The 27,122-nt window shown below is 37.8% G+C and overlaps 1 long non-coding RNA gene across 1 annotated transcript in view; it reads right to left on the bottom strand.

The window, feature by feature from the left end:
• Positions 1-10,100: 10,100 nt before the first annotated feature.
• LOC127002123 (uncharacterized) overlaps positions 10,101-27,122 on the bottom strand; it is a 142,522-nt gene continuing 125,500 nt past the window's right edge. The window contains exon 4 of the long non-coding RNA XR_007755758.1: positions 10,101-10,842. This is a non-coding gene — a long non-coding RNA (uncharacterized LOC127002123). The remainder of the gene's footprint in view (positions 10,843-27,122) is intronic.

Below are 27,122 nucleotides of genomic sequence, written 5' to 3'. Positions count from 1 at the left end.
CTACTGCCTATTTGAATGATACCCTTTCCCTTTCCCCTTGCCTCTCTCCCCTCCTACTCTTCCTATTCCCTTTCCGTTACTTCACATTCTCCCTTTTCATTTCCTCTTCCCCGCTTAGTTTGTATCTCTTTCCTTCCCCTTCCTTTCCCTTCCTCTCCCTCGCCGGCTATTTGAGTGACAACCTACCCCTCGTCTCTCTCCCTTCCCACCCCCTCGTCTCTCTCCCTCTCCACTTTCCCTCTTCCCCCTCTCTCTCCCTCTCCCTCCCCATCAGGCCGGACACACCTACGCACACCTGACCTCAATATTGACTGGGTGACGGGCGGCGAATGGGCGGTCATATTACACGTCGCTAAATGAAAAGAGGAAAGGGAGGACCAAAGAGAGTTCGTGTCCGTTTTGGCCCGGCGAGGAAAATTGGACGAAAAAATGTACTGCCGGGAAAAAATGTAATGATATAGAGATGAAAATGATAAAAAAAAGTGATAAAAAAGATCGAGGAAAAGATGAAAAGAGTGTGCTGCAAAATGAAAAGACAAAAAAGGAGATAAAAAGATAGAGAAAAAGATAAAAGATAACGTGCTGCAAAATGAAAAGACAAAAAAGGAGATAGAAAGATAGAGAAAAAGATAAAAGATAGCGTGCTGCAAAATGAAAATACAAAAAAGGAGATAAAAAGATAGAGAAAAAGATAAAAGATAACGTGCTGCAAAATGAAAAGACAAAAAAAAGGAGATAAAAAGATAGAGAAAAAGATAAAAGATAGCGTGCTGCAAAATGAAAAGACAAAAAAGGAGATAGAAAGATAGAGAAAAAGATAAAAGATAGCGTGCTGCAAAATGAAAAGACAAAAAAGGAGATAAAAAGATAGAGAAAAAGATAAAAGATAGCGTGCTGCAAAATGAAAAGACAAAAAAAAGGAGATAAAAAGATAGAGAAAAAGATAAAAGATAGCGTGCTGCAAAATGAAAAGACAAAAAAAAAGGAGATAAAAAGATAGAGAAAAAGATCAAAGATAGCGTGCTGCAAAATGAAAAGACAAAAAAAGGAGAGAAAAGATAGAGAAAGATAAAAGACAGTGCTGCAAAATTAAAATAAAAAAAAGGAGATACAAAGATAGAGAAAAAGATAAAAGATAGCGTGCTGCAAAATGAAAAGACAAAAAAAAGGAGATAAAAAGATAGAGAAAAAGATAAAAGATAACGTGCTGCAAAATGAAAAGACAAAAAAAAGGAGATAAAAAGATAGAGAAAAAGATAAAAGATAACGTGCTGCAAAATGAAAAGACAAAAAAGGAGATAAAAAGATAGAGAAAAAGATAAAAGATAACGTGCTGCAAAATGAAAAGACAAAAAAGGAGATAGAAAGATAGAGAAAAAGATAAAAGATAGCGTGCTGCAAAATGAAAAGACAAAAAAGGAGATAGAAAGATAGAGAAAAAGATAAAAGATAGCGTGCTGCAAAATGAAAAGACAAAAAAGGAGATAAAAAGATAGAGAAAAAGATAAAAGATAGCGTGCTGCAAAATGAAGACAAAAAAAAAGAGGAGATAAAAAGATAGAGAAAAAGATAAAAGATAGCGTGCTGCAAAATGAAAAGACAAAAAAGGAGATAGAAAGATAGAGAAAAAGAGAAAAGATAACGTGCTGCAAAATGAAAAGACAAAAAAGGAGATAGAAAGATAGAGAAAAAGATAAAAGATAACGTGCTGCAAAATGAGAAGACAAAAAAAGAAAAAGAGGAGATGGAAAGATAGAGGAAAGAGAAAAGATAACTTGCTGCAAAATGAAAAGACAAAAAAAGACAAAAAAGGAGATAAAAAGATAGAGAAAAGATAAAAGATGACGTGCAGCAAAATGAAAAGACAAAAAAAGAAAAAAAGGAGATAAAAAGATGAAGAAAAAAATAAACGATTCTGTCCTGCAAAATGAAAAGAAAAAAAAGGCAAGAAAAAGGAGATAGAAAGATAACAATAAAAGGATAGACAAGATGAAAACGAATAGGAAAAAAAGATTAAAAAAATGTACTGAATGGATTATGTATGCAGAGTAAATTAAAAAGGAAATTAACTTGGAACACACACCGAACACTAAGAAAAGTAAATAATAAAGAGAATAAGCGTAAGAATGAGTTGAATTTCGTGACACAGAACTACAAAAGAAGAAGAAGAAGAGAGAGAGAGAGAGAGAGAGAGAGAGAGAGAGAGAGAGAGAGAGAGAGAGAGAGAGAGAGAGAGAGAGAGAGAGAGAGAGAGAGAGAGAGAGAGAGAGAGAGAGAGAGAGAGAGAGAGAGAGAGAGAGAGAGAGAAAAAAAAAAGTTAGTGGAAATAGGGAGACGGATGAGGGAAGCTAACTGGAGGTGAGGCAAGGTAGGGGCAAAGGTGTGTCTAACCAGGTGTGTGGAAAACGTCAACACTTAATAAGGTAAACATATCACACGAAGGCAACTACAGCACAGAGAAGGTCAAAGCTATCACACGCAAATGATAATAACTCTTCTTTCCTCTCTACCTAGTTTCTTTCCTCCTGTCATTTGCTCCACAGTTTTCTACCTCTTTTCCTTCCCCTCCTTTTCCTTTCTCTTTGTCTGTCTGCCTGTCTATCTGTCTCTCTCCGGCTCCTCTCAGTAAACTCATTCATAGCCTTCTCTTTCTCCTCCTTTCTTTTTATCCTGTCTTAATTCAGCCCGATCAGAATATGCTAGCCGAGGTAAAGTCGAGGAGGTAGGAGAGATACTGTATTGAGAAGGAAGAAGGGAGGGTAGAAGGTGGGGGTAGGGAGGGTGGAAAGGGAGAGAAAGTAGTGTGAGGAGAGGGGGATAGTGAGGAGAGAGAGGAGGGAGAGAAAGTTGCAGGGAGAGATAAGGGAGGAGACGGGGAGAGGAGAAGGGGGAAAGGAGGAGAGGAGAGAAGAGAAAGGGAAGAAGAGAGAGGGGGGAGAAGATAGAAAAAGGAGAGAGGAGAGAGAGGGAATGAATGGTGCGGGGAGGGAGAAAGGAGAGGGAGATCAAAATGGAAAAATGGACACACTGGGAGATGATGTATAATGTTCCTTTTTGATTGAGTGAGGCAAGGGGAGAGGGAGAGGATGGATGACAAGGAAGAGGAGGGGAAGGATGACAATGAAGGGAAGGGTAGGGGACAGTAAGGGGAAGGAGGTGAGGATGGGAGAGGAGGAGTAGGGAGTATGACAATGAATGGTAAGGTAGGGGACGTTAGGGGAGGGAAGGGAGGGCAGTAGAGGCGAAAAAAAGAGGGAAAGGAAGAGAATGGGAAACTAGAACAGGTGAGGAAAGATAAAGAAGGAAGAAAATGTAGCAAAGTAGAAAGGAAGGGAGGAAAGGAAAGAGACAGAACAAGAGACATGGAAGGACACAGAAGGGAAAGGAAAGAGAAGAGAAAGAATACAGTAAAGAAAAGGGCAAATAATGGAGGTAATGGAGAGAAGGAAAAATGGAAGGAAAGGGAGGAGGAAAGAGGTCGCAGAGGAAACAGGGAACGAAAAAGAAAAGAAAGAGATGAAAGAGAAGAGCAGAGAAGGGAGGTGATGAGAAAGGAGAACAGGAAGAAAGAGGAAAGAGGGAGCGAAAAAGAGAAAAAGAAAGAGATGAAAGAGAAGAGCAAAGGAGGGAAGTGACGAGAAAGGAAAACAGGAAGAAAGAGGAAAGAGGAAACAGAGGAAACACAAAAAGAATGACACGAAAGAAGAAAGGGAGGAATACAGAGAAGGGAAAAGAAGGGACGCGATGAAGGAGAGGAAGAAAGAGGGAGAACAAAGCAGGGATGGATAATAAAGAGGACATAGAGGGAACGAAACAAGGAGAAAACGACAAAAAATAAATAGATAAGAAAACAATACAGAGAAGAGGAAAGAAGTTAGATAAAGAAGGGAAAGAAAACAAAGTAGATGATAGAAAACAGCGTGGGAAGAGGGAATAGAGAGTGGTGTATTTAGTATCAAAAACCCCGAACCAGTGTGTGTGTGCGTGTGTGTGTATGTAATTCCAGCGTATCGGGCGGAGGCTGTGATAAATGACCCCCCCTGTGATTGATTCCTGTCACCATAGAGCGAGAGAATAATTGAAAAACGGAACCAGGTCATAGGAAAATGGATTGCTGATTGGAAAAACGCGATATGATGGATGGAATACACGTAGTAGTCACGACAGGAGAGGTCACACGTTAGCACAGTGCACGGTACAATGAGGACAGACAGCGTAATTAGAGTGTGTGTTTATATTACCGTGCGTTGCAGGAACTGGCCTCAAGGGAAGGACGAGGGAAAGAAAGTAAGAAGGAAATAGAAGTTAGATGATGGAGAGAAGTAAGAGGAGGAAAAAATAGAGAAGAGGAGGAAAGAAAGAGAAATGCTGCTTGCCTCACAGGAAAGAGGAGGAAACGGAGGAGGGAAGAGAAGGATGGGAAAGGAAGGAGAGGAGGATAGGAGGAAGTTGAAGACGTGTAAGTAAATGAAGGGAGAGATGACAGTCGAGGAAAGAGAGGGAGGTAGTGAGGGAAGAGAAGGATGGGAAGGGAGAGAGTACATTACAGGAACTGATCTTAAGGGAATAGCTTGGAAAGGGAGAGTTTGATATTACTGTACAGCGTTTGAAGAAAATATTACGAAGAAAAAAGGGAGTATTTACAAAAGCGAAAGAAAAAGGTAATGTTTGAGAGAAGGGAAAAAGAAGACTACTTGAACAGAAAGTACATTACAGGAACTGATTTTAAGGGAAGGGCTTGGGAAGGGAGTATGTTTTAAAATTACTGAGGTACAACTGGGGTGGGAAATATAGTGTTCGTAAAAGGGAGGAAACTATTATACACGATTAAATCAAAATGGAAAACGATGAAAATAGTTGCAACCTAAATTAGATGGTACAACAAGGGCGGGATGTGTGGTGTTTGCAAAAGGAGTAAAAATATTATAGTTCATGATTAAATCTGAATGGAAAATGTTTATATAGCGAGTTCCAACCCATATTAAATAGCGAAATAATAGTGTAGTGAGTATTTGCAAGGGTGAAAAAATATATACATGCAGTGATTTTGTTATAGAGATTTCAACACGCTTTTAAAATTGAAATACTGAAATACATAGATAGAGGTTAGTGACAGGCTGATATTTACGGGTTTTGTGATAGATATTTTGAACTCGTATTTAGCAGAGAGGAAAAAAAAAAAAAAATAATAATAATAATAATAATAATAATAATAATAATAATAATAATAATAATAATAATAATAATAATAATAATAATAATAATAATAATAATAATAATAATAATAATAATAATAATAATAATAATAATAATAATAATAATAATAATAATAATAATAATAATAATAATAATAATAATAATAATAATAATTGAAAGGTGAATACAAACATTATCTATTTTCTTTTCCTCTCCTCCTTACCTACTCTCTTTTTTTATCACAATTATATACTTATTTCTCTCTTTCTCCTCCTCACTTGCTCCTATCTTACTCTACGCCCTACTTTATCTTCCTCCTTCCCTGTTTTCTCTGTTTCTTCAACTCTTCCTTCTTTCCATCATCTGCTCACACAACTTACTTCTACTTTCTATTTAACTTAATTTTTCTCTAATCATTCCTTTCTTCTTTTTTACGTTCTCAACTATTTTCTCCTTCTCCTCCTCCTCCTCCTCTTCCAATCCCTCTCTTTCATTTCCCTCCTTCCCTCCTCCTCTTTCCTCGACTTTCATTTTCCACTTCCTTTATGTTCTCTTCTCCAAATCCTTCCTTTCTCCTCCTCTTCTTCCCTTCCCATTTCTCTCTCCTTTTGATTCTCCCAACTTCCTTCTTACTTTCTTTTCCTTATCTTTCCCTACTTCCTTATTCCTCGCTTCATCTTCCTACCCTTCTCTCTCCTCTTCTGATTCCCTTCCCATCCCTCTCTTTCCTCCTCCTCCTCCTCCTACTCCATCTCTTCCTCCCATCTGTGTCTCAGGTAAACAAGACTCGAAAAAATCAAATTCGAAAACATTATCTTAGGAAACTGATTCGGGACGGCAAACTCCAATATTTCTTTTAGCATCTCTAGGCCTACCGTCGCCCTTTGAAGAAAATTGAAATGTAGACCTCAAAGGAAAACACGTAAAGTTAACCTCTTTAGGCCAGTGTGCACAGCTGACTACCCTCACCACAGCAACACTTAATAAGGACGGAAGGCGATAACATACATACATACATACATACATACATAGAGCAATATAAACCTCCTTCCCACGCCATCCATTCTTTCCCCTTCTTTCTCCTTCTCTTTTTTTCTTTTACTTATTTTTTTCTTTCTTTGTTTTTCTTTTCTTTTTTCTTTCATTCTTTTTTTCTTTTCTTTTTGTCTTTTCTCCCCTTTTTTCTGATTTTCTTTCCTTTCTTTTCCTCTTCTTAGTTTTTTCTACTCTTTCTCTATTCTTCTCTTCTCTTCCTTTTTCTTCTTCGTTTTTCTTCTCCTTTCTTCTTCTTTTTCTTCTTTTCTTATCATTTTCCATTATCTCCTCTTCTGATCTTGCTTGTTCTTTCCTTCCATCTTTCTCTCTTCTCCTCCTTCTCCTCTTCCTCCTCCTTATTTATCGCTTTCTTCTCTGCCATTTTCATTCCTTATTCTCCTTCCTTCCTCGTCTTCTTCTATTTATTATTTTCTTTTTCCAGTTTTAATATGCCGCCTCCTCCTCTTCTTTGTCCTCCTCTTCTTCTTCCTCCTCCTCTTCCTCTCCTTTCACATCCCTAATTAATCTTCTTTCATCAGTCACTTCCTCCATTCTTACCTCCTTCACTCTTGCCTCCTCCTCCTCCTCCTCCTCCTCCTCCTCTCTCTTCTTCCTTATTTCCTTACCTTCCTTCATTACCTACACTTTCTTACCTCCTCTTATATTTCCCTCTTTATCCACCTTCTCTCTCTCTCCCCTTTACCTTCTCTTTCCTCTTATTCTCCTTTTTTTTCTCTTTCTCTCCTTCTTTCTCTCCAACTCCTCCTCCTCCTCTTCATCTCTCTCTCTTCCTCTGTACTTCTTTTTTTCCGTCTTCATCTCCTTCCTTCTTCTTCCTACTTTCCTCATCTTTCTCTCCAATTCCCTTCTTCTCTTTTTTCTTCCCTCCCACTCCCTCTCTTTGCATGTCTTTTTCTCCTTCATCTCCTTCCTTCTTTATTCTTCTCTTGAAAATCTGTCTCCTTCACTCTAATCTTCTCTCCCATTCTCTTTTTTTCTCTCCTTGTCTTAATTTTTCCCTCCGGCTTTTCATATTCCTTCTCCTCCTTTACTTTCTTTTCCTCCTCCTCCTCCTCCTCCTCTTCCATTTACTCTTTCCGTACCTTTTTGCTCAAATTATTTTCGTTTTTTGGTTCGTTTTTTCTTCTTCCTATTTTTTTTTTTTTTTACTTCTATTCAAGCTCTTTTTTTTTCTCCCTGCTGTGCACTTTCATTTCTATCTTTCTCCTTCCCCTTCTCCCTCTCCCTCTCTCTCTCTCTCTCTCTCTCTCTCTCTCTCTCTCTCTCTCTCTCTCTCTCTCCCTCCGTGAAAAACTGGCAATACAGAACCGGAATAGGAGAGAAAATAGGAATGGAAAAAACGAAGGAAGGGAAAATATATATAAAACGAAGAGAGGAACAAAGGAATGGAGAGGAAAATGAAGAGGAAGTCGAATGGGTAGATGAAAGTTTGCACAGATAAATAAAGGAATAGGTGTAAGTGAATGAAACTAAGTAAAAAAAGAAAATTAAGAACTGAACGAAAAATCCCTAAAAAAAAAGGAGAAATTAAACAGTTGAAAATGTAAAGAAGTAGACGAACACATATATAGATAATTAGGTCTACACAAATTAACAAGTGAAAAAAAACCTCACTAAACAACAATAAAGGAGAAAATGAACAGATAAAAAAGTATAGGAGTAGACGAGCAAAATATATAAGTGATTAGGTCTTCACAAATTAGCAAGTGAAAGTAAGGTGAGGATAAACAACGAGAATGTAAAAAAAACTCCCACCGGTAAACTAAATGAATTAAATGCAAACAGAGAAATAAATGAAAACTAAATTAATGAAAAAAGCAGACACATAAAAGTATAAACGAAATAAAAGCAGCAGACAGGTAGATAAATAAAAGTATAAACGAAAGAAAGAGGAATAGACAGGTAAGAAATATAATAAACGAAATAAAAAATAATAAACATGGAGGTAAAAAAATAAACGAAATAAAAATAGCAGACAGGTAGATAAACAAAAGTATAAACGAAAGAAAAATGAATTGGCAGACAAGTAATATCATAAACGAAATAAAAATAATGAAGATGAAGAAAATAAAAGTATAAACGAAATAAAAAATGAATAGGCAGATAAATAAAATAATAAACGAAATAAAAATAATGAAGATGAAGATAAATAGAAGTATAAACGAAATAAAAATCCTGAAAATGTGCATAAATAAAAAGTATAGACAAAACAAAAAGTAAATAAATAGGTAGTTGAATAAAATAAACAAAACAAAAAAAATAATAAATAGGTAAATAAACAAAAAAATATATAAACGCCACAATAAAACCCCATAAACGGAAGCATCGCATTACCGCCACAAATTGCTCCATTAACAAAAACCTAAAAAAACACAAAAAAAGTTCGCCATTACTGAGCCCGTCAATTATCGCCGCCAAACAGTCCACACCATAAAAGCTAAAATTAGTTTCGCCTCACCACCACCACGATCATCACCACTAATGGGACCTGTTGTCATCACCACCACGACCATCACTGTTAACATATCATCAGTAACCATTCTCACCATTGCCATCATCACGACTAATAAGGAAGGAAGGAAGGGAGAGAGGTGGAGGGAAACAGAGGAAGGGAAGTGGAGGAAAAAGAAAGAAAGAAAGGAAGAGAGAAGGAGAGGAAGAAGGGAAGGAGAGGAAGGAAGAGAGAGAGACAGAGAAACAGAGGAAGGAGGAAAGTGGAGGAACAAGAAAGAAAGAAAGGAAAAGAAAAGGAGATGAAGAAGGGAAGGAAAGGAAGAAAGAAGATAATGGAGAGGAAGGATGAAGTGAAGGAATAAGAAAGAAAGAAAGGAAGAGAGAAGGAGATGAAGAAGGGAAGGAAAGGAAGGAGATAATGGAGAAAGAGAAGGAGAAATAAGAAAAAAGGAATAAAAGAATAGGAGAAGAAGGAAAGAAGAAGGAGTAAAGACCACTAATGCAACCTGTTTTTATCACCATCCTCATCACCATCATCATCACCACAATCATCACCACTAATCCAACCCTTTTCATCACCACCACCACCACCACCACAATCACCATCTTCAACCCTTTCCATTATCATCAAAATCATCATCATCATCACTACTTTTATCATCATCACTCACCACCATCACCATCATGACCATCATCATCTTAATTATCACTCACTATCACTGTTCACCACCACCTCTAACTCATTATTTCTTTTCCTCTTTTCATTCATCACCTTCTCTCTCTCTCTCTCTCTCTCTCTCTCTCTCTCTCTCTCTCTCTCTCTCTCTCTCTCTCTCTCTCTCTCTCTCTCTCTCTCTCTCTCTCTGTGTGTGTGTGTGTGTGTGTGTGTGTGTGTGTGTGTGTGTGTGTGTGTGTGTGTGTGTGTGTTGAGCAAGAAAAGGTCAAAGAAGAGGAATATCCATAAAGAAGAACCCAGAAAGGTCATGATAAAAGTCCCTCTCTCTCTCTCTCTCTCTCTCTCTCTCTCTCTCTCTCTCTCTCTCTCTCTCTCTCTCTCCCAAGGTAAAAACTCAGGTGAGGGAGACAGGAAAGGGACCCACTGCATACTGAATGGCTTGGAGAATAGCGGATAATAATTAACCTTTGACATTACCTGCCCCTTGGAACATCCACCAAGACAGTTAAAAAGAGTCAAGCGCTCCCCTCTGCAGACAATAGGTTCTGATCCTCTTATATGCGATTCAAGTCACTGTGATGTATAGGTTCGAGGAGATTTGAAAGGGATCCGGATGTTACTGCTTCGATAATGGTGTCTAATTCTTCTACTTCTACTCCTATTACTTATATTACTTAACTTTAATTGATACTCACTTTTGAAGGTTGAGGGTTGGCTCCGTGGTGGCGATGGTGGTGGTGGTTGTAGTAGTAGTAGTAGTAGTAGTAGTAGTAGTAGTAGTAGTGATTGTAGTAGTTGTATCGGTTGAGAGTGGTAGCTGTTGAGGTACTTGAAGGTGACATCAGATTTTGTAGCAGTTAAAGAGGAGTTGCAAGTATTAGTAGTAGAGGTAGTAGTAACTGAAAGCCCGTTTTCTTTGTCTTTGTTCCGTTTTCTTTGATTTTATTCCGTTTTCTTCTCTTTATTCCAATTTTCTTTAGTTCACTTATTTTTTTGGATTAACTTCTTTTTCTCCTCTTAAGTCTATTCAGTTCACATTCTTTTTTCTTCTAATTTACGTCACTTATTATTGTTTTGTTTCCATGTTATTTATTTCACTTATCTTCCACTCTGTTCTGGATACACATTAGTTTTTCTTAGTTTTTCTTTCCCTTTCCTTCCCTATAGCAACACAACTCTTCATAGTTAAAAAAATTCATCTTCTCTCATTGCAATAAAACGAAATGCCAGTCCATCTTCTCTCCCCCCCCTTCTTCTCTTCTAAAAGTGAGTAACCTTCCCGCTCTTTATTCTTCATCCACATTCTAATTTGATTAAAAAGACGACAAAAGCTTCCATCATCCTTTTCTGCCGAGGGAGCGCGCGCATCTCCCTTCATTAATTTCACTTTCCGGTTTCAATTTGGGTAAAGGTATATAAGCCTCCCTCTGGCCCTCTCTCCTCAAAGCCAGCCAGCCATCCTGTTATAAAAGAGAGAGAGAGGGAGAGGGGGAGTATTAGCAAAGGAAATGGGCAATACGTAATAGATCTTCGTTCATATGTTTTCTTTCATGTTTCAGAATGATTAAAAAATGGTCACTCTTCCCCTATAAGTGATTTCGTTCAGAGCATAATTATACTAGTCAGCCATCCTGTTAAAAGAGAGAGAGAGAGGGAGAGGGGGACGATTAGCAAAGGAAATGGGCAATGCATAATATATCTTCGTTCATGCGTTTTATTTCATGTTTCAGATAGATTAAAAAAATTGTCACGCTTCCCCAATAAGTGTTGTCGTTTAGAGCATAATTCTACTAGTCAGCCATCCTGTTGAAAGAGAGAGAGGAACGGGACTATTGGCATAATCATCATTAACCATTTTCACCATTGCCATCATCACGACTAATAAGGAAGGAAGGAAGAGAGAGAGAGAGAGAGAGAGAGAGAGAGAGAGAGAGAGAGAGAGAGAGAGAGAGAGAGAGAGAGAGAGAGAGAGAGAGAGAGAGAGAGAGAGAGAGAGAGAGAGAGAGAGAGAGAGCGCGAGAGCGAGAGAGAGAGAGAGAGAGAGAGAGAGAGAGAGAGAGAGAGAGAGAGAGAGAGAGAGAGAGAGAGAGAGAGAGAGAGAGAGAGAGAGAGAGAGAGAGAGAGAGAGAGAGAGAGAGAGAGAGAGAGAGAGAGAGAGAGAGAGAGAGAGAGAGAGAGAGAGAGAGAGAGAGATCAAAATTTTGAAATATGCAAAATTATTAATATTGGCAAAGATGTGAGGGATTTTTAACAATAGATGTACATTCACTGATTTTTTTGTATATATTTTTCAGGTTAATTCGAAAGAAGCAAACCTGTCCTATTCTTTTACGTTCTTAATCTGAGAAAAATTTAGAAATTAAAAAAAAGGAGAATATTAGTAGTAGAGGTAGTAGTAGCTGGACGCCCGTTTTCTTTGTCTTTTTTCAGTTTTCTTTGATTTTATTCCGTTTTCTTCTCTTTATTTCAATTTTCTACAGTTCACTTATTTTTTCTTTGTTATAAATGGATCAACTTCTTGTCTCCACTTAAGTTAATTTTCTTCGATTCACTTATTTTTCTTAGTTTTGAATTATATAACTTTTTACACTCTTATTCTTTGTTTATTTGTTCACTTATCTTCCGCACTGTTCAGGAAATACCTAAGTTTCTCTTCCAAATAACTGTTCTACATTTTCTGCTCTTCAAACATATTTCAAATCGTTACAAGAAAGCCAGAACTGCCCTATTGTTTTATGTTTCGCTCTATGTTAATCTAAAATAAGAGATAAAAGGAGAATATTAACAGAAATGAGAACGATTCCTTGTAACATAATTTTATACATACTTCAGTTAATTTCAAGAAAGACGGAATATCCTTTGTTTTATTGTCTTTTCATAGCGAAAATTTTGTAAGGAGAAAAAGAGAATAACAGCAAAAATGTGAGCAATTCCAAACCGATCTTTACTCACAGGTTACAACATTTACTTTACATCAATTCATACCAGGCAAGTCATTGTTATACTCTTCTCCATTCTGTATTCTCCTATCCATTTTCCCCCTCTGTCCTTTAGAGCAAAACAAGAGAAATAAAAAAGGAGAATATAAAGAAAGAAGTGTGCTATTCTAAACATATCTACATTAACTACAAATCAATTCATACAAGACAAACCATTTCTAAACTAATCTCCTTCTGTACTCTAAACCCATCCCCTCCTTCACCTGTAGAGCAAAATAAGCTAATCCCTGCACTCAAAATAAAGGACCATAATGCGAGCGAAGTGGGGCAGTGTTTATTAAAAGATCCCTCGGGTTTATTAGCCTCCAAAACCCTGAGCCAGCGGACAGAATAAGGTCGCTGCATTTTCCCTCCTTTCCCTGGGCCCTTTGTCTCTGAACCTGAGCTGAGGGGATAAAAAGGGAATTTCCGAGCGAGGGTGGTGCTGGGAAAATGACGTTGGTGTTTTGGTGGTACTCTGAATGTGGATTATCAATAGGAGTACATATGTTAGAAGACGTAGAAGTAGAATTAAAGTTTGAAGTAGTATTAGTATTGAAGATTTGAAGTAGTAGTAGTAATGGAGTTAGAAGGAGTACGTAGTTTTGATGTTAGTATTAAAATTAAAAGTAGGTGGCAGTAGTAGTAGTGAGGTTAGACATATTAGTGTGGAAGTTAGAGTAGAGTTAGACGTAATAGTACACATTGTAGTATTAGTATTGAAGATTTGAAGTAGTAGTATTAATGGAGTTAGAAGGAGTATGTAGTTTTGATGTTAGTATTAAAATTAAAAGTAGGTAGCAGTAGTAGTAGTGAGGTTAAACATATTAGTGTGGAAGTTTGAAGTAGTACCTGTAGTAGAGTTAGAAGTAGTAGCATTGAAGTAGTGCTGAAGTTCTGAAGTAGTAGTAATGATGTCAGAAGTAGAATGAAAATCAAAAGTAGGTAGAAGTAGTAATAGTATTGCGATTAGACATTGTCGTACAAATATGGAAGTTAGAAGTATGAGTTATTGTCGATATAGAAGTAACAACATTAAATTTAGAAGTAGCAGTATTGATGTTAAAATGACAAATGAAGTTAGATGTAAAAGCAGTAAAGTTAGTAGTAGTAGCAATGAAGATAGTATTGATGTTATTACTGAAATAGTTTTGACGTTTCCTTAGTTTTAGATCCTCAATAATGTCACTCGGTCAATAGCCAGTCCAGGAAACGGGTCAGCATATAGACACAACAAACGTAAGCCAGCTACTTCTGTTGTGAGTCCAGCGAGCAAGGGTTAACTGGGACGATGACACGGTGAGGTTAAAAAGGAAAACAAAGGAAAGGAAAATAAGAGCGGGGAATAGGGTCACAGAAAGAACAAAAAAACTATGTAAGCTTGTTCCGTTATGAGTTTATCGAGCAAGGGTTAACTGGGACGATGACACGGTGAGGTTAAAAAGGAAAACAAAGGAAGGAAAAACAGGAGCTGGGAACAGGGTCACAGAAAGAACAAAAAAAAAAAAATGTAAGCTTGTTCCGTTATGAGTCTATCGAGCAAGGGTTAACTGAAACAAAGACACGGTGAAGTTAAAAAGGAAAACAAAGGAAGGAAAAAGAAGAGCAGGAAACAGAATCAGAGTAGAGACAATAAACAAAAGTTAGCTAGTTGTCATGAGTCTATTGAGGAAGGGGAAACTGAGACGATGAGACGATGAAGTAAAATAAATAAAAAAGGAAGATAAAAGGATTCCAGGGAAAAGGATCACAGTAAAAACAATAATCTAAGCATGCTAGTATGTATAAGTCTGTACAGGAAGGGGAAACTAAAACAATGACACGGTAGAGGTAACAATAATAGAGGAAGGAAAGAGTAGGTCAGGAAAACAGGATCACAGGAAGAAAACGCAACACTCGGGCGGGTCAGTCATCTATGAAGGGAGCACAAATAGTATTGGAAGCTAATCCGTGGCACTTTCAAAGGGATTATAAGTGTTTTGCGCACAATAACGATAGGATTGAGCACAGTTGGGAATTAGTTTTATGGAGAGGTTGGTGCCAATGCTTTCACATCGTTGTCGTTTGTGAGTATTTCGAATTTGAGAGTAAGAAGTAACTGAGTGGGGAGGGTGGGGAGGGGTAAGGTACGTGTAAGTGTGTGTGTGTGTGTGTGTGCGTGTGTGTGTGTGTGTGTGTGTGTACATCTGAAATTACATTGGTACGCACCGTTTCCAGCTGGTTAATGCCTCGGGCGATGCGGCACAGTCTCTCTCTCTCTCTCTCTCTCTCTCTCTCTCTCTCTCTCTCTCTCTCTCTCTCTCTCTACAAAAAAACTAGTATTGTCCGAAGATACACAAAATATAAATAAAAAAGTAAACAAGTGAAAGAAAATACCAATCAAACACAAAATCACTTAACAACCACGATATTAACTTTGCCACATCAATAAAGCCCTCTTACGACCACACAAGTAACAGTTATGAACCCGCGAGTCAGTCATTACCGCTCAGCCCGTGCAAGCTCCTACCGGGACGAGGAATCAATCAAGAGGCAGGTAAGGTCCAAATTAGCCCACCTGTATTGCATCACGGCACGCGGCACAGAAATCGTTCACCCGAGGATCAAACGCAGCACTCACTCAATTACCTGTGCGTGCGTGTGCGTGTGTGTGTGTGTGTGTGTGTGTGTGTGTGTGTGTGTGTGTGTGTGTGTGTGTACATGGGCCGCCCTACGTAATATATTAAGTTAGTTTTATTTCATTGTCTGATTTTTGCGAGTTGATTTTCGTGGAAGTGTATCTTTTTTCTTATCTTCGTCCTTTTTTTTTGGGGGGGGGGGAGGTAAGTTATTTTTTTCTTGTTTTGCATTTTATTATTTGTTATTTCGTTGTTTGATTTTTTTTGTTCGTTGATGTGTAAGTTTTTTTCTTTTTTCTTATCTTGGTTTCGTTTTTGAATACCTCGAAAGGATGTTGAAGTGTATGAAGTTTTTTGTCTTTTGTATGTTGTCTCGAAATATATTTTAGTTAGTTTTATTTCTATATCCAATTTTTTTTACAATTTCGTAGAAGCGTAATTATTATTTTTCTCATCTTCGTCTTCTTTTTTTGGGGGGGAAAGTATGTTAATTTTTTTTGTGTTTTGTATATTATCAGTTTTATTCCATTGTCTAATTTCTGTAGCTTGATTTTCTTTTATCTCAGTTTCGTCTTTGGGTGCCCGAAAATAATGGCGAAGTATGTTAAATTTATTGTCGTTTGTATACTCTTATTTCTATGTCATCGTATTATTTCTGCAACATATTATCGTTCAAGTTTAAAGTTTTTGTTTTTTCTCGCACTGGCTTGTCTCTGGATACTTGTAACTCACTACGAAGTATATTAAGTTCTTTCTCCTTTGTATATTGTCTCGGGATGTGTTTTTCTTCATTATCTTTTTCATTTTTGCAAGCTATGAATATTTGAAGCGTCAAGTCATATCTTTCTCTTATAATCTCATTTCTGGATACCTGGAATTCACCACGAAGCATACTGAGTTCTTTCTCCTTTCAATATTGTCTAAAAAAGTGTTTTTTCTTCATTATCTTCTTATTTTTGCAAGCTATGAATATTTGAAGCGTCGTCATTTCTTTCTCGTATAACTTCGATTCTGGATACCTGGAATTCACCACGAAGCATAGTGAGTTCTTTGTCTCTTATATATTGCCTCGATATAGTTTTTTTTTTCACTATCTCTCATATTTGCAACCTATTAATATTTCAAGTGTCAGGTCTTTTTGTATCATAACCTCGCCTCTGGATACCTGGAATTCACAACGAAGCATATTGAGTTCTTTGTCTTTTTGTATTTTTTTCTTAAAACGTATAGATTTTGTTTTTGTCCTGATGGGATGGCCTCGTAACCAGGAATTCTGCACAAAACAAATAAACTCTCTTTGTCAGTGTGTCTAGTTCAAGTGACTGAGATTGAGCAATGGAATATATACGAAAAATAACTGGTTCAATGTGACCCATATTCTGACTGTTATTGTCTCTCTATCTATCAATCTATCTCTCCCCTCTTTGTCTGGTTTAATACATCAAGTACCACGATGCTGTATACTCATAACAAACCTCTTCTCCCTCTTCTCTGCCTCACTGTGTCTCCTTAATTTAGTGTCTCTGTTTGGCTTTCGAAAATATATATACGTCTATCTTACTGTCTTGCGAGATATGACCAGAAACTCAAACTGAAATATACAACTCTCACTGCTATCTGTGGCTTCTGTTTAATTGAAATATTTGTAAACTAGAATTCCCACTAAAATATAAATATAAACTTCCTTGTCTTTTCTGTTCTTGGTTCCACAGTAATACGTTTATCTATCTAGTTTGACACGCCAATGCTGAACACTCACACGCTATACATATTTTATTAGCTACCTGGAAGCCACTGTAAAATGTCAATACTTATGTGCATCCACTATTTTACGTCTTCTCCGAACTGTGTCTTTGGTTTAATATTTTAGAACCAACATCGCTATATATTTTTACAACACAAAAAGATATGTTAACTTTCTCTTATCTGTAAATCCCTTTCTTTGTTATTCTGTGTTTCCTCATATTTGTCTAGTTTAATATTTTAGGACCAACGTTACTGTATATTATTATAACACACAAAAAATATAAACTTTCTCTTATCTGTAAATCTCTTTCTTTGCTATTTTGTGTTTCCTAACTGAAGCGTCTCTGTCTATTTTAGTATTCTAAGAGCAATGTTGCTTTGGATTCTTATAACAAAACAATATATAAACATCTTTCCATTTTCATCAAGTAATCTCTTTCTTTTTGTTTTGTGTATATCGTCCTGCTGTTGAATCTTTGTCTAGTTCAATATTTTAAGACCAGTGTTACTATGGATTCTCATAACAAAACTATATATAAACATCTTTCCCTTCTTATCTGTAAATCTCTTTCTTTTTGTTTTTGTATATCGTCTTACTGTTGCGTCTTTGTATGGTTTAATATTTTAGGAGGAAAGTTACTATGCATTATGACAACACAAACACCCACAAAAAAAAAAACCTTTATTTTCTTATCTGTAAATCTTTCTCTCCTTGTTATTTTTCGTTTCCTCAATGCAGCGTCTTAGTCTTGTTTAATATTTCAGGACACACAACACTGCATATTCTTATAACAAAAAAATCTACATAAAGTTCAGTCTCTTCTTATCTATAAATCACTTTCTCTTTGTTTTACTGTTTCTTCAATCTTCTATTCCTCTATTTTCTTGTATTTTATTTTTCTTGTGTATTCTCCTATTGCTTGTATTTTGTTTCCTCAATCTTCTATTCCTCCATTTTCTTGTATTCCTCTATTTTCTATTGTATTCCTCTATTTCTATTGTATTCTATTGTATTATATTGTATTCTATTGTATTCCTCTATTTCTATTGTATTCCTCTATTTCTATTGTATTCCTCTATTTCTTGTATTCCTCTATTTTCTATTGTATTATATTGTATTCTATTGTATTCCTCTATTTATTGTATTTCTCTATTTTCTATTGTATTCCTCTATTGTATTCCTCTATTTTTTTGTATTCCTCTATTTTGCTTCAGCCTTCAGGTCACACATCACTGAACAATCTTATAACAAAATAATATATATAATCTTCATAAACTTTCTCTTCTTTTCGATACATCTCTTTTATTTTGGTCTAGTGTATCCTCAATCTTGTATTTCTCTATTTTGCTTCATTTTTCAGGACATCATTATAATCACATCATTGCATTTTCTCATGATTGCAAACACATACATAAACATCTTTTCTGCTTTGTTTCACTGTGTTTCGTCTATGCAGTGTCTCTTTGTCTATTTTCCTATGTTAAAAGTCACATTATTGAATCTACTTATGGCCAAAAAATATATAAACTAATTTCCTTTCTCTGTTCTTTTATGTTTCCTCTCTCTGTCTCTGTCCCTGTCTTTGTCTCTGCCTCTTTGTCTATCTATCTATCTCTCCACTCATCGTCTGGTTTCATACATCAAGAATCCCATTACTGTATACTCATAACAAACCACTTCTATCTTTTTTGTCCCACCGTGTCTCCTTAATTCAGCGTCTCTGTTTGGTTTCCTACGTCAAGAGCCACATCACTGTATACCATTATAACAAAACTCTTCTTTATCTTCTTTGTCTCACTGTGTCTCATCAATGCTGCGTCTCTTTGTCTCATTTCCTACGTCAAGGGCCACCTCTCTCAACCCCCTCACGATTGCGAAGGTAAATATCAGGAGTTCGGGGCTCACGTCTGCCTACGCTCCCAGTCCCCAATTAGAGGTCGTGGAAGGAGAGCCACTTGATACGCCCTCTCCCAAACCTGAAGCCTCAACTTAAAGAGGCTTCATGTGGTATTTAAATCGCTTTGTTTGCTTCGTTTCTAGTACTTTTTCAATCGATGGGTTCTCCTCGGTAACCTTTTCCAGTCAGTCAATATTTGTTTTTTGTTTTTTTCTTTTTCTTCTTGCTGGGTTTTGATAGATTCTGATATGATGTTCTAGAAAGACACCTTTTTTTTTGTCTTACTAGATAGCTAATTTGGTTTTATATATTTTTAGTCCTATCTTTGCTAAATTTTGTCTGTTTATTTATTTATATTATCATTTCTTTCCGTCTATCTCAATTCAGTAATAAACAAAAGCCCTAACAACATATCACATTAGATTTCATTTTCATTTATCCTTTATTTATTATTATTTCCATCATTATCATTAACATTTAGATTTTCGTTTCCTTTCATCAGATGGTAACAAAATCCAAGGTTCTGTATACTGCACGTTTAGTCGCATTGCCGAGTGTACTTCATTACCTTTAAAATAATAGGGGTATGCGAATTCTAAGCCCCTCCAGGATTTCTACATAAGCTTCTACATGCATATATATTCTATCATTATTTCTTTCCATCTGTCTCTCTTCAGTGATAAACAAAAGCTTTAACAACATACCACATTAGTTTTCCTTCTCATTTATCATTCACTTATTATTACCATCTCTATCATAAACATATAGATTTTCGTTTTCCCTCTATCGCCTGGTAACAAAATCCATGAATCTTCATACTACGCCATTAGTCGTATTGCCGAATCTACTTCATTACCTATAAAATTATTAGGAGCAGCGAGTAGCGGGCTTTTTTTTGTATTATTGTTTCCTTTTTTGTGTGCCCTTGAGCTGTCTCCTTTGTTGTAAAAAAAAATAATAATAATAGGAGTAAGCGAATTCTCAACTCTTTCCAGCATTTCTACATAAATTTCTACATGCACATATATTCTCCACAACACAACTCACTCTTTCCCTGAACTTCCAAACAACACGAGGAGAATTTCAGCTTTTTTTTTTTCCAGCAGCCTGAGTGACACAGGTCTTCATTTCGCGAACGACTCACAAACTTCACGAAAAAAAATACTTCACAGAGACAACACTAAGAGATGGAAAAGTTTTGTCCTTGCTCACATTCTCTCCTTCTTTGTGTCTATCTTCATCTCTATCTATCTAACTTTCTATCTCGCTCCATGTATTTATCTATGTGTCTCTATCTCGCTTTAGAACCCTTGGAAACATTATCTTTATCTTTATCCGTCTATCTTTTTACATATCTATCTTAATATCGATTCAAAACCAGTGGACACATTCTCTTTATATTGTTCAATCTATCTCATCTCTATCTATCTATCTATCCATTTTTAACTCGATTTAGAAACAGCGGAATAATTCTCTATATCTATCTTATCTGTCTATCTTATCTATATCAATCTATCTATCTATGTATCTATCTATCTATCTATCGCTTCAGAACCCTCGGAAACATTCTCAAACCTGAAGAGAACAATTTTTACATTTCTTCGAATCAGACTCATCACTTAAAAAACTTGGGACAAACTTTTAACAGACGTGGCAGAGAGAGAGAGAGAGAGAGAGAGAGAGAGAGAGAGAGAGAGAGAGAGAGAGAGAGAGAGAGAGAGAGAGAGAGAGAGAGAGAGAGAGAGAGAGAGAGAGAGAGAGAGAGAGAGAGAGAGAGAGAGAGAGAGAGAGAAGAAAGAGGAAAGCAGAAGAAAAACAGAAAAAAAGAGAAAAAAAGAGGGAAACATCAAAAGGAAGAAATGATGAATTGCAAATGTTTTATTGATATGATAATGCGACCCAAGAGAGGAGGAGGAGGAGGAGGAGGAGGAGGAGGAGGAGGAGGTAAGAAGGGGAAAAAAGAGGGGAAAGAGGAACGAGAAAACATTGTATGCTGATTGATAATGGATGAGAGAGAGAGAGAGAGAGAGAGAGAGAGAGAGAGAGAGAGAGAGAGAGAGAGAGAGAGAGAGAGAGAGACAGGAGGAGGAGGAGGAGGAGATTGTGGGAGGAGGAGATTGGAGAAGACGGCAGGGCAAAGAAGAGAGAGAGAGAGAGAGAGAGAGAGAGAGAGAGAGAGAGAGAGAGAGAGAGAGAGAGAGAGAGAGAGAGAGAGAGAGAGAGAGAACGTCGTCAGTGATGGAGGGTGACAGTCGGACAGACGAAGGGAAAATATAACAAAACTTCCTGAGACAAAAGACGATCGGGGAAAATATAGACGACACAAATATCAGGAAGACCGAACCCAAGAAGAAGAAGAAGAGGAGGAGGAGGAGGAGGAGGAGGAGGCAGAATCGAAGAATAAATAAAGAGAAACAAAAGAAGTGAAAGGAAAGGAAATAACAAGAAGGTTTTGCAAGTGGAAAAGAAGAAGGAAACAAGAAAGAAAGAAAGAAAGAAAGAGAGGCTTATTATATTTTTTCTGGTATGGTAAGAAATGCAAACCCTTACCAAAAAGAAATAAGAAAACCTTACAAAAAATATTTAAAACGAAATGAACTACGAAACGAAACGCGAAACGATAAACGAGCAACGGAAGAAAAACGACAAACTGTACAACGAAACAAACACATCCACAAACATAACAGCAACCATTATTACCAACACAAAAAAACAACCCTTAACATACCATACCTAACCACAAAAACAACAACACCACGTCCACCACCACTATTACCACAACAAACATCACTATTACCAACACAAAAAAACAACCCTTAACATACCATACCTAACCACAAAAACAACAACACCACGTCCACCACCACTATTACCACAACAAACATCACTATTACCAACACAAAAAAACAACCCTTAACATACAATACCTAACCACGAAAACAACAACACCACGTCCACCACAACCATAATCACTATTACCAACACAAAAAAACAACCCTCTCCCATCCAACGCCTAATACCACAGCAACAATAACACCCCAATAACACCAATAACAATAACAGCAATAACAATAACCAATAACAATCATACCGCCACAGGCACTATTACCAACACAAAAATCAACCCTTAACCCACAACTTATAATCTTCCTTCCTTTCTTTCCCCTTCCAACAGAGAGCATCAAAGGAGAAAGAAGAGAGGAGAGAGGAGAGGAGGCCTTGGAAGGGGAAGGGTAAGGCAGGGTAAGTGAGGCAGGGTAAGACGGGGTATACCTACGGCCCTTCCCACCCTTGCCACGCCCTCCACCATGCCCCCTGCCGCCCTCTGCACGACCCTCGCCCTTCTGGCAGGGTTGTGGGCGGGCACTGAAGGTCATGCGAGGGAGGCGAATGAGTTTGAGGACATTGGATGGAAAACAGGTATGGAACGTGTGTGATTTTTGTTGTTTTGTTTTCCTTTCGTTGGCTTTGTTTTTGTGTGTTTGTGTGTATTTTGTGTGTAGCTTCGTGTGTTGCTTTGTGTGTTTGTGATTGTTTTTATCTGTTGCAATTTGTTTTTTGGGGATTTAAGTTTGTTTTTTCGTCTGTGTGTTATGTGTGGTTTCGAGTGTTTGTGTTTGTGTTTGTGTGTTTGTGTGTGTAATTCTTTTTTTACTTATTTTCGTTTTCGTGTTTGTTGTGTTTTTTTTTCTCTTACTGTGTTCGTGTTTTTTTTAATTGTGTTTTTATGTGTTTGTGTTCGTTGTTTATCCGTGTTTTTTTCCCTGTTGTTTTGAAATTGTTTTGGGGGTGTTTTTTTCTCCCTCTGACTGTCAATGCCTCTAACTCTGTCTGTCAGTTTGTATGTTTTTTCTCTGTCTGTCTGTCACTCAGCAAACAGGTAAGTCAGTTTTGTTAGTTTGCTTGTGTCTGTTTCTGTGTTCTCAATCAAGGTTTGTCTATATATTTATCTCTCCCTCTCCCTCTCTCTCTCTCTCTCTCTCTCCCTGCACTGCCCAAGGGAGCTGTCACAACCACTTCCCGAGCTATTTATCAACATCTTTCTTTTGCTTCATACACGTCAGACCATCGACTTTTCATCATCAAATCTACCACCACCACCACCACCACTACTACCATTCCTCCTCCTTCTACTGCTGGTGCTACTACTACTACTACTACTTCCCTTCACTGCCAGATATGTCCCAACTCACAGGAGGGAAGGGTGGATGGGAGGAGTGAAGGGACGTGGAGTAGAAGGGAAGAGGAAGAAAAGCAAGACATAAATAGGGATGCTGGGAAAGAGGAGATCGGAAGATAAAGAAAGGAACATAGAGCCAAAGATGATGGAAGGAAAGAAGGCATGACGGAAAAGTATAAAAGGAGGATAAAGGAGAAAAAGAGAAGGAGAGAGAAGAATTATGTGTATGGAGGATAGCAATATGAAGGAAGAGATGAAAGAGATGATTTTAGAAAAAATATAAATGAATGAATGAATGAAATAAGGAAGGAAGGAAGGTGTTGATCAGGTACTACTAACATTACCCACAGAAGGCAAGCATGAAGGTTGGAAGAAGAGAAAAGAAGAAAGGAATGTAGTCAGACAGGATGGAAGGAAAGAAGGAAGAAAAATTGAAGGAAAGGAAGGCAGGTGGGTAGGCAGAAAGGAAGGAAGGAAGGAAGGCAGTCAGGCACGAAGGAAGGGAGGAAGGAAAAAATGAAGCCAGAAGGAGAAATGAATATGGCTCAGCTTGTGTAAGGAAGGAAAATGGAAAGAAAGGAAGGAAGGAAGGAAGGAAGCAAGGGAGGATGAAAGGAAGAATGAAACAATGGAAAGCAAGGAGAAGCAATCAGACAGGATGGAAGGAAGGAAGGAAGGAAGGAAGGCAGGAAGGACGGAATAAGTCAAATCAGAAGGAAAGAAAGAAAGAAAGGAAGAAAAGAAGGAAGGAAGGAAGGCAGGAAGGACGGAGTAAGGCAAGTCAGAAAGAAAGGAAGGAAGGAAGGAAGGAAGAACAAGTGGAAGAAGGAGGAAAGGAAAGGAGGAAGGCGGAGAGGCAGGAAGCAGGGAGGGCGGGGGCTGCATAAGGCTTCACCTGTTCGACTCGGCTAATTGGCGGCGGAGGGACGGAAGCTTACCTGTCCCCCGTGAGCCTCGCAGGTGTTCTGGCGATGCTCGGGACGGGTAAGGATGCGCGGGGAATGAGGACGTTTTGGAAAGGATTCGTAATGACGGGAAGACTTCAGGATGCGATTGTGAGATTTGTTCATGTCGAGAGGGTTAAAAGGGAGCATGATTCTCTCTTGTTTTTGTTTTTTTACAGCTAAGGAGACAGTTCTAGGGCGTGAAGAAAAATATAAAAAAAAGCTCGCTACTTACTGCTCCTGAATAGAGGTCAAAGGAGTGGCCAAAAAGAGAGGTCAATTTCGGGAGGAGAGGTGACCTTGATAGTCTTGATTTGTTTTGATTTGTTATTGATTTGTTTTGGTAGATGTTATTTTTTACGTGTTCACATTTTTATATTATTCGCCATATTTTTCATTACCTTCAACTAGTTTTGAGTTCTGTATTGTTTTATTGTATCCAGCTTTTATTTATCATTCCTGAGTAGATTTCTTTTATTTTTTTACTTTTTGTTTACTTTTATATTGAATCACACTTGTTTTCATCATCTGACTTTTTTTTTTAATATATTTTCGAGTCAAATTATAGTTTTTTTTTCACGCCCATTCATATCATTCCTGACTAGATTTCTTTTATTTTTTTACTTTTTTTTTTACTTTTATATTGAATCACACTTGTTTTCATCATCTGACTTTTTTTTTTATATATATTTTCGAGTCAGATTATAGTTTTTTTTCCACGCCCATTAAAACTTTCCCCAACGTTTTTTACTTGTTTTGGTAGATGCTATTTTTTATGTGTTCACTTTATTGATTCGCCATATTTTTTTATTATCTTCAACTAGTTTTGAGTTTTATATTTTTCTTATTATATCCAGCTTTTATATTATCATTCTTGACTAGCTTTGTTTTATTGTTTACTTTTTTTTACTTTTATATTGAATCGCACTTGTTTTGATCATCTGACTTTTTTTATATATTTTCGAATCAAATTATAGTTTTCTTTTCACGTCCATTAAAACTTTCTCCGTTTAGCTCTTAGTCGTACGGCGCAGCGGCTCTGACTAAATAACACACGAGACCTAACATGGGATACAAGGCCCTTCGACTAGCTTCCCGTTAACTAATCCTTTTCGAGAATTCATAAAATCATCTAAAACTTAAAATATCGCATGGAACACAAGATCCAATATACTTGTTACTCGTCCCTTTAGACAATTGGGAGTCATGAGAAATTAAAAATATCGAATGACACAAAGAATCCAATTTTGCTAGTACTAATACGTTTTAGAGGAATCAATATAGTCATCTCAACCTAAAAATAACGAAAGAAACACTGGATCCAATTTCTAACAACGGTTGAAAGTAAAAAAAAAAAAAAGTAAAAAAACGGAAACCCCCCATTAGAATAGAGAATACAGATCTAAGTAAATAAAAGAAAGAGAAAGTATTGACAACAAACATTAAAAGAAATAATAAAATGGACTTCCACACACATCTTTCTTAGCAAATCATTAAAAACAAATAACACAAAAAATACCCCTACACAAAAATCACTTCCACACACACACCAATCAACGTCAGCTACACGTGCCTAAATACGTCCTAAATCCCTCATCACTTCATTTCTCTGCACTCCGAGTCTGATCTTTTAAATGACAACAAAACTCGAAGGATTAACACGACGAACGAGAGAAAGGGAGAACGAGGGAGTGTTAGGGAGTGTTAGGGAGTGAGTAAGAGAGAGGGAGGGATGCTGGGAGTGAGTGAGCGAGAGAGAGAGAGAGGGATGGATGCTGGGAGTGAGTGAGCGAGAGAGAGAGGGATGGATGCTGGGAGTGACTGAATGAGTGAGTGAGAAAGATATGGAGGGATGCTGGGAGTGATTGAATGAGTGAGAGAGGGATGGATGCTGGGAGTGATTGCATGAGTGAGAGAGGGATGGATGCTGGGAGTGATTGAATGAGTGAGTGAGAAAGAGATGGAGGGATGCTGGGAGTGAGTGAGGGAGCGTGAGAGAGGGATGCTGGGAGTGTATAAGTGCGTGAGAGAAGGAGGGGGAGGCTGGGAGAGAGATAGAGAGTGTGACCATTTGATTAATTTCCTACAGGAGTCATGACGTGCTGGGCCTGGGTTAATCACGGGCTCAGAGGATCAGCTGCTGAGTGACAGACAGACAGACTCGGGCCCCATCACGTCAAGGGGGAGGAAGGGAGAGAGGGAAGGAGAGGGAGGGAGAGAGGAAAAGTAGTTGACGCGGAAAAGACTCAGCGCTGTCTAATTCGAAGCATGATGATTCCCCTTCTTTTTTTTTTTTTTTTTTTTTTTACAGCAGAGTCAGCTCAAGGGCACAAAAAAAAAGGCAACAAATGTTAAAAAAAAAAGCCCGCTACTCGCTGCTCCTAATGCTGCTGATGATGTCGACGCTACGCCAGATTAAAGCAAATAGTATGTTTCGAGTGTGTTTGGTGTTGCAGAGTGTGTGTGTGCGTGGGGGGGGGGGGGAGAAGGGGATGGGGGGGAGAAATGTGTATGTGTGTGTGAGGGGGGAGAGAGGGGGGGTCAATTTGTGTGTGTGTTTGTGTGTGTGGGAGGGAGGGAGGATAGTGGGAGAAGGGGATGGGGGTGAGAAAAGTCTATGTGAGTGTGGGAAGGGGAGAATGAGAGGGGGGTTAGTTTGTGTGTGTGTTTGTGTGTGGGGGGGGGGTAGGGAGGGAGGGTAAGGGGAGAAGGGGATGGGGGTAAGAAATAAGTATGTGTGTGTGGGAGGCGAGAGAGAGAGAGGGTTAGTTTGTGTGTGTGTTTGTTTGTGTGTGTGTTTGTTTGTGTGTGTGTTTAAGGATTTGTTCGTGCATATAACACTATAATTTTAAGGATTTTTTGATATGTAAAGTAAAAGTAAGGAGTGCTTTAAAATTTCTCCGTATGATATTGTACTTCTCTCTCTCTCTCTCTCTCTCTCTCTCTCTCTCTCTCTCTCTCTCTCTCTCTCTCTCTCTCTCTCTCTCTCGTCTCCTATTCTCTTTAACTTCCTCTCTCGCAAATTTCACTATTTCTTTTTTCTCTCTCCCTCCTTTTTCTCTTCCATCTCCATGTCCTCCCTTCACATTCCTCGTCTCATTTATCTTTCCTCCCTTTTCCTTTCATCCTCTCTTTCTTCCTCCCTTTTCCTTTCCTCTCATCTTTCTACCCAAACTTTTTAACATACCTTTCCTACCTTCTCTTGATTCCCTCTATCCTCCTTTCCTATCCCTCACTTCTCATCCCACTCCCTATCATCTTATGTCCTCTATTTCCTTCCTCTTCTTTCCCCTCCCTCTCATACCTACACCTAAACCCTTGATCGACCTTTCTATACCTTACCTATCTTTTATTTCATCTTATCTTTATCTAATTC

The sequence above is a fragment of the Eriocheir sinensis genome, chromosome 22 (assembly GCF_024679095.1).
Source record: "Eriocheir sinensis breed Jianghai 21 chromosome 22, ASM2467909v1, whole genome shotgun sequence".
NCBI lineage: Eukaryota > Metazoa > Arthropoda > Malacostraca > Decapoda > Varunidae > Eriocheir > Eriocheir sinensis.
Note: the sequence above shows the minus strand (reverse complement) of the source record. Positions and strands in the feature narration are given on the sequence as shown.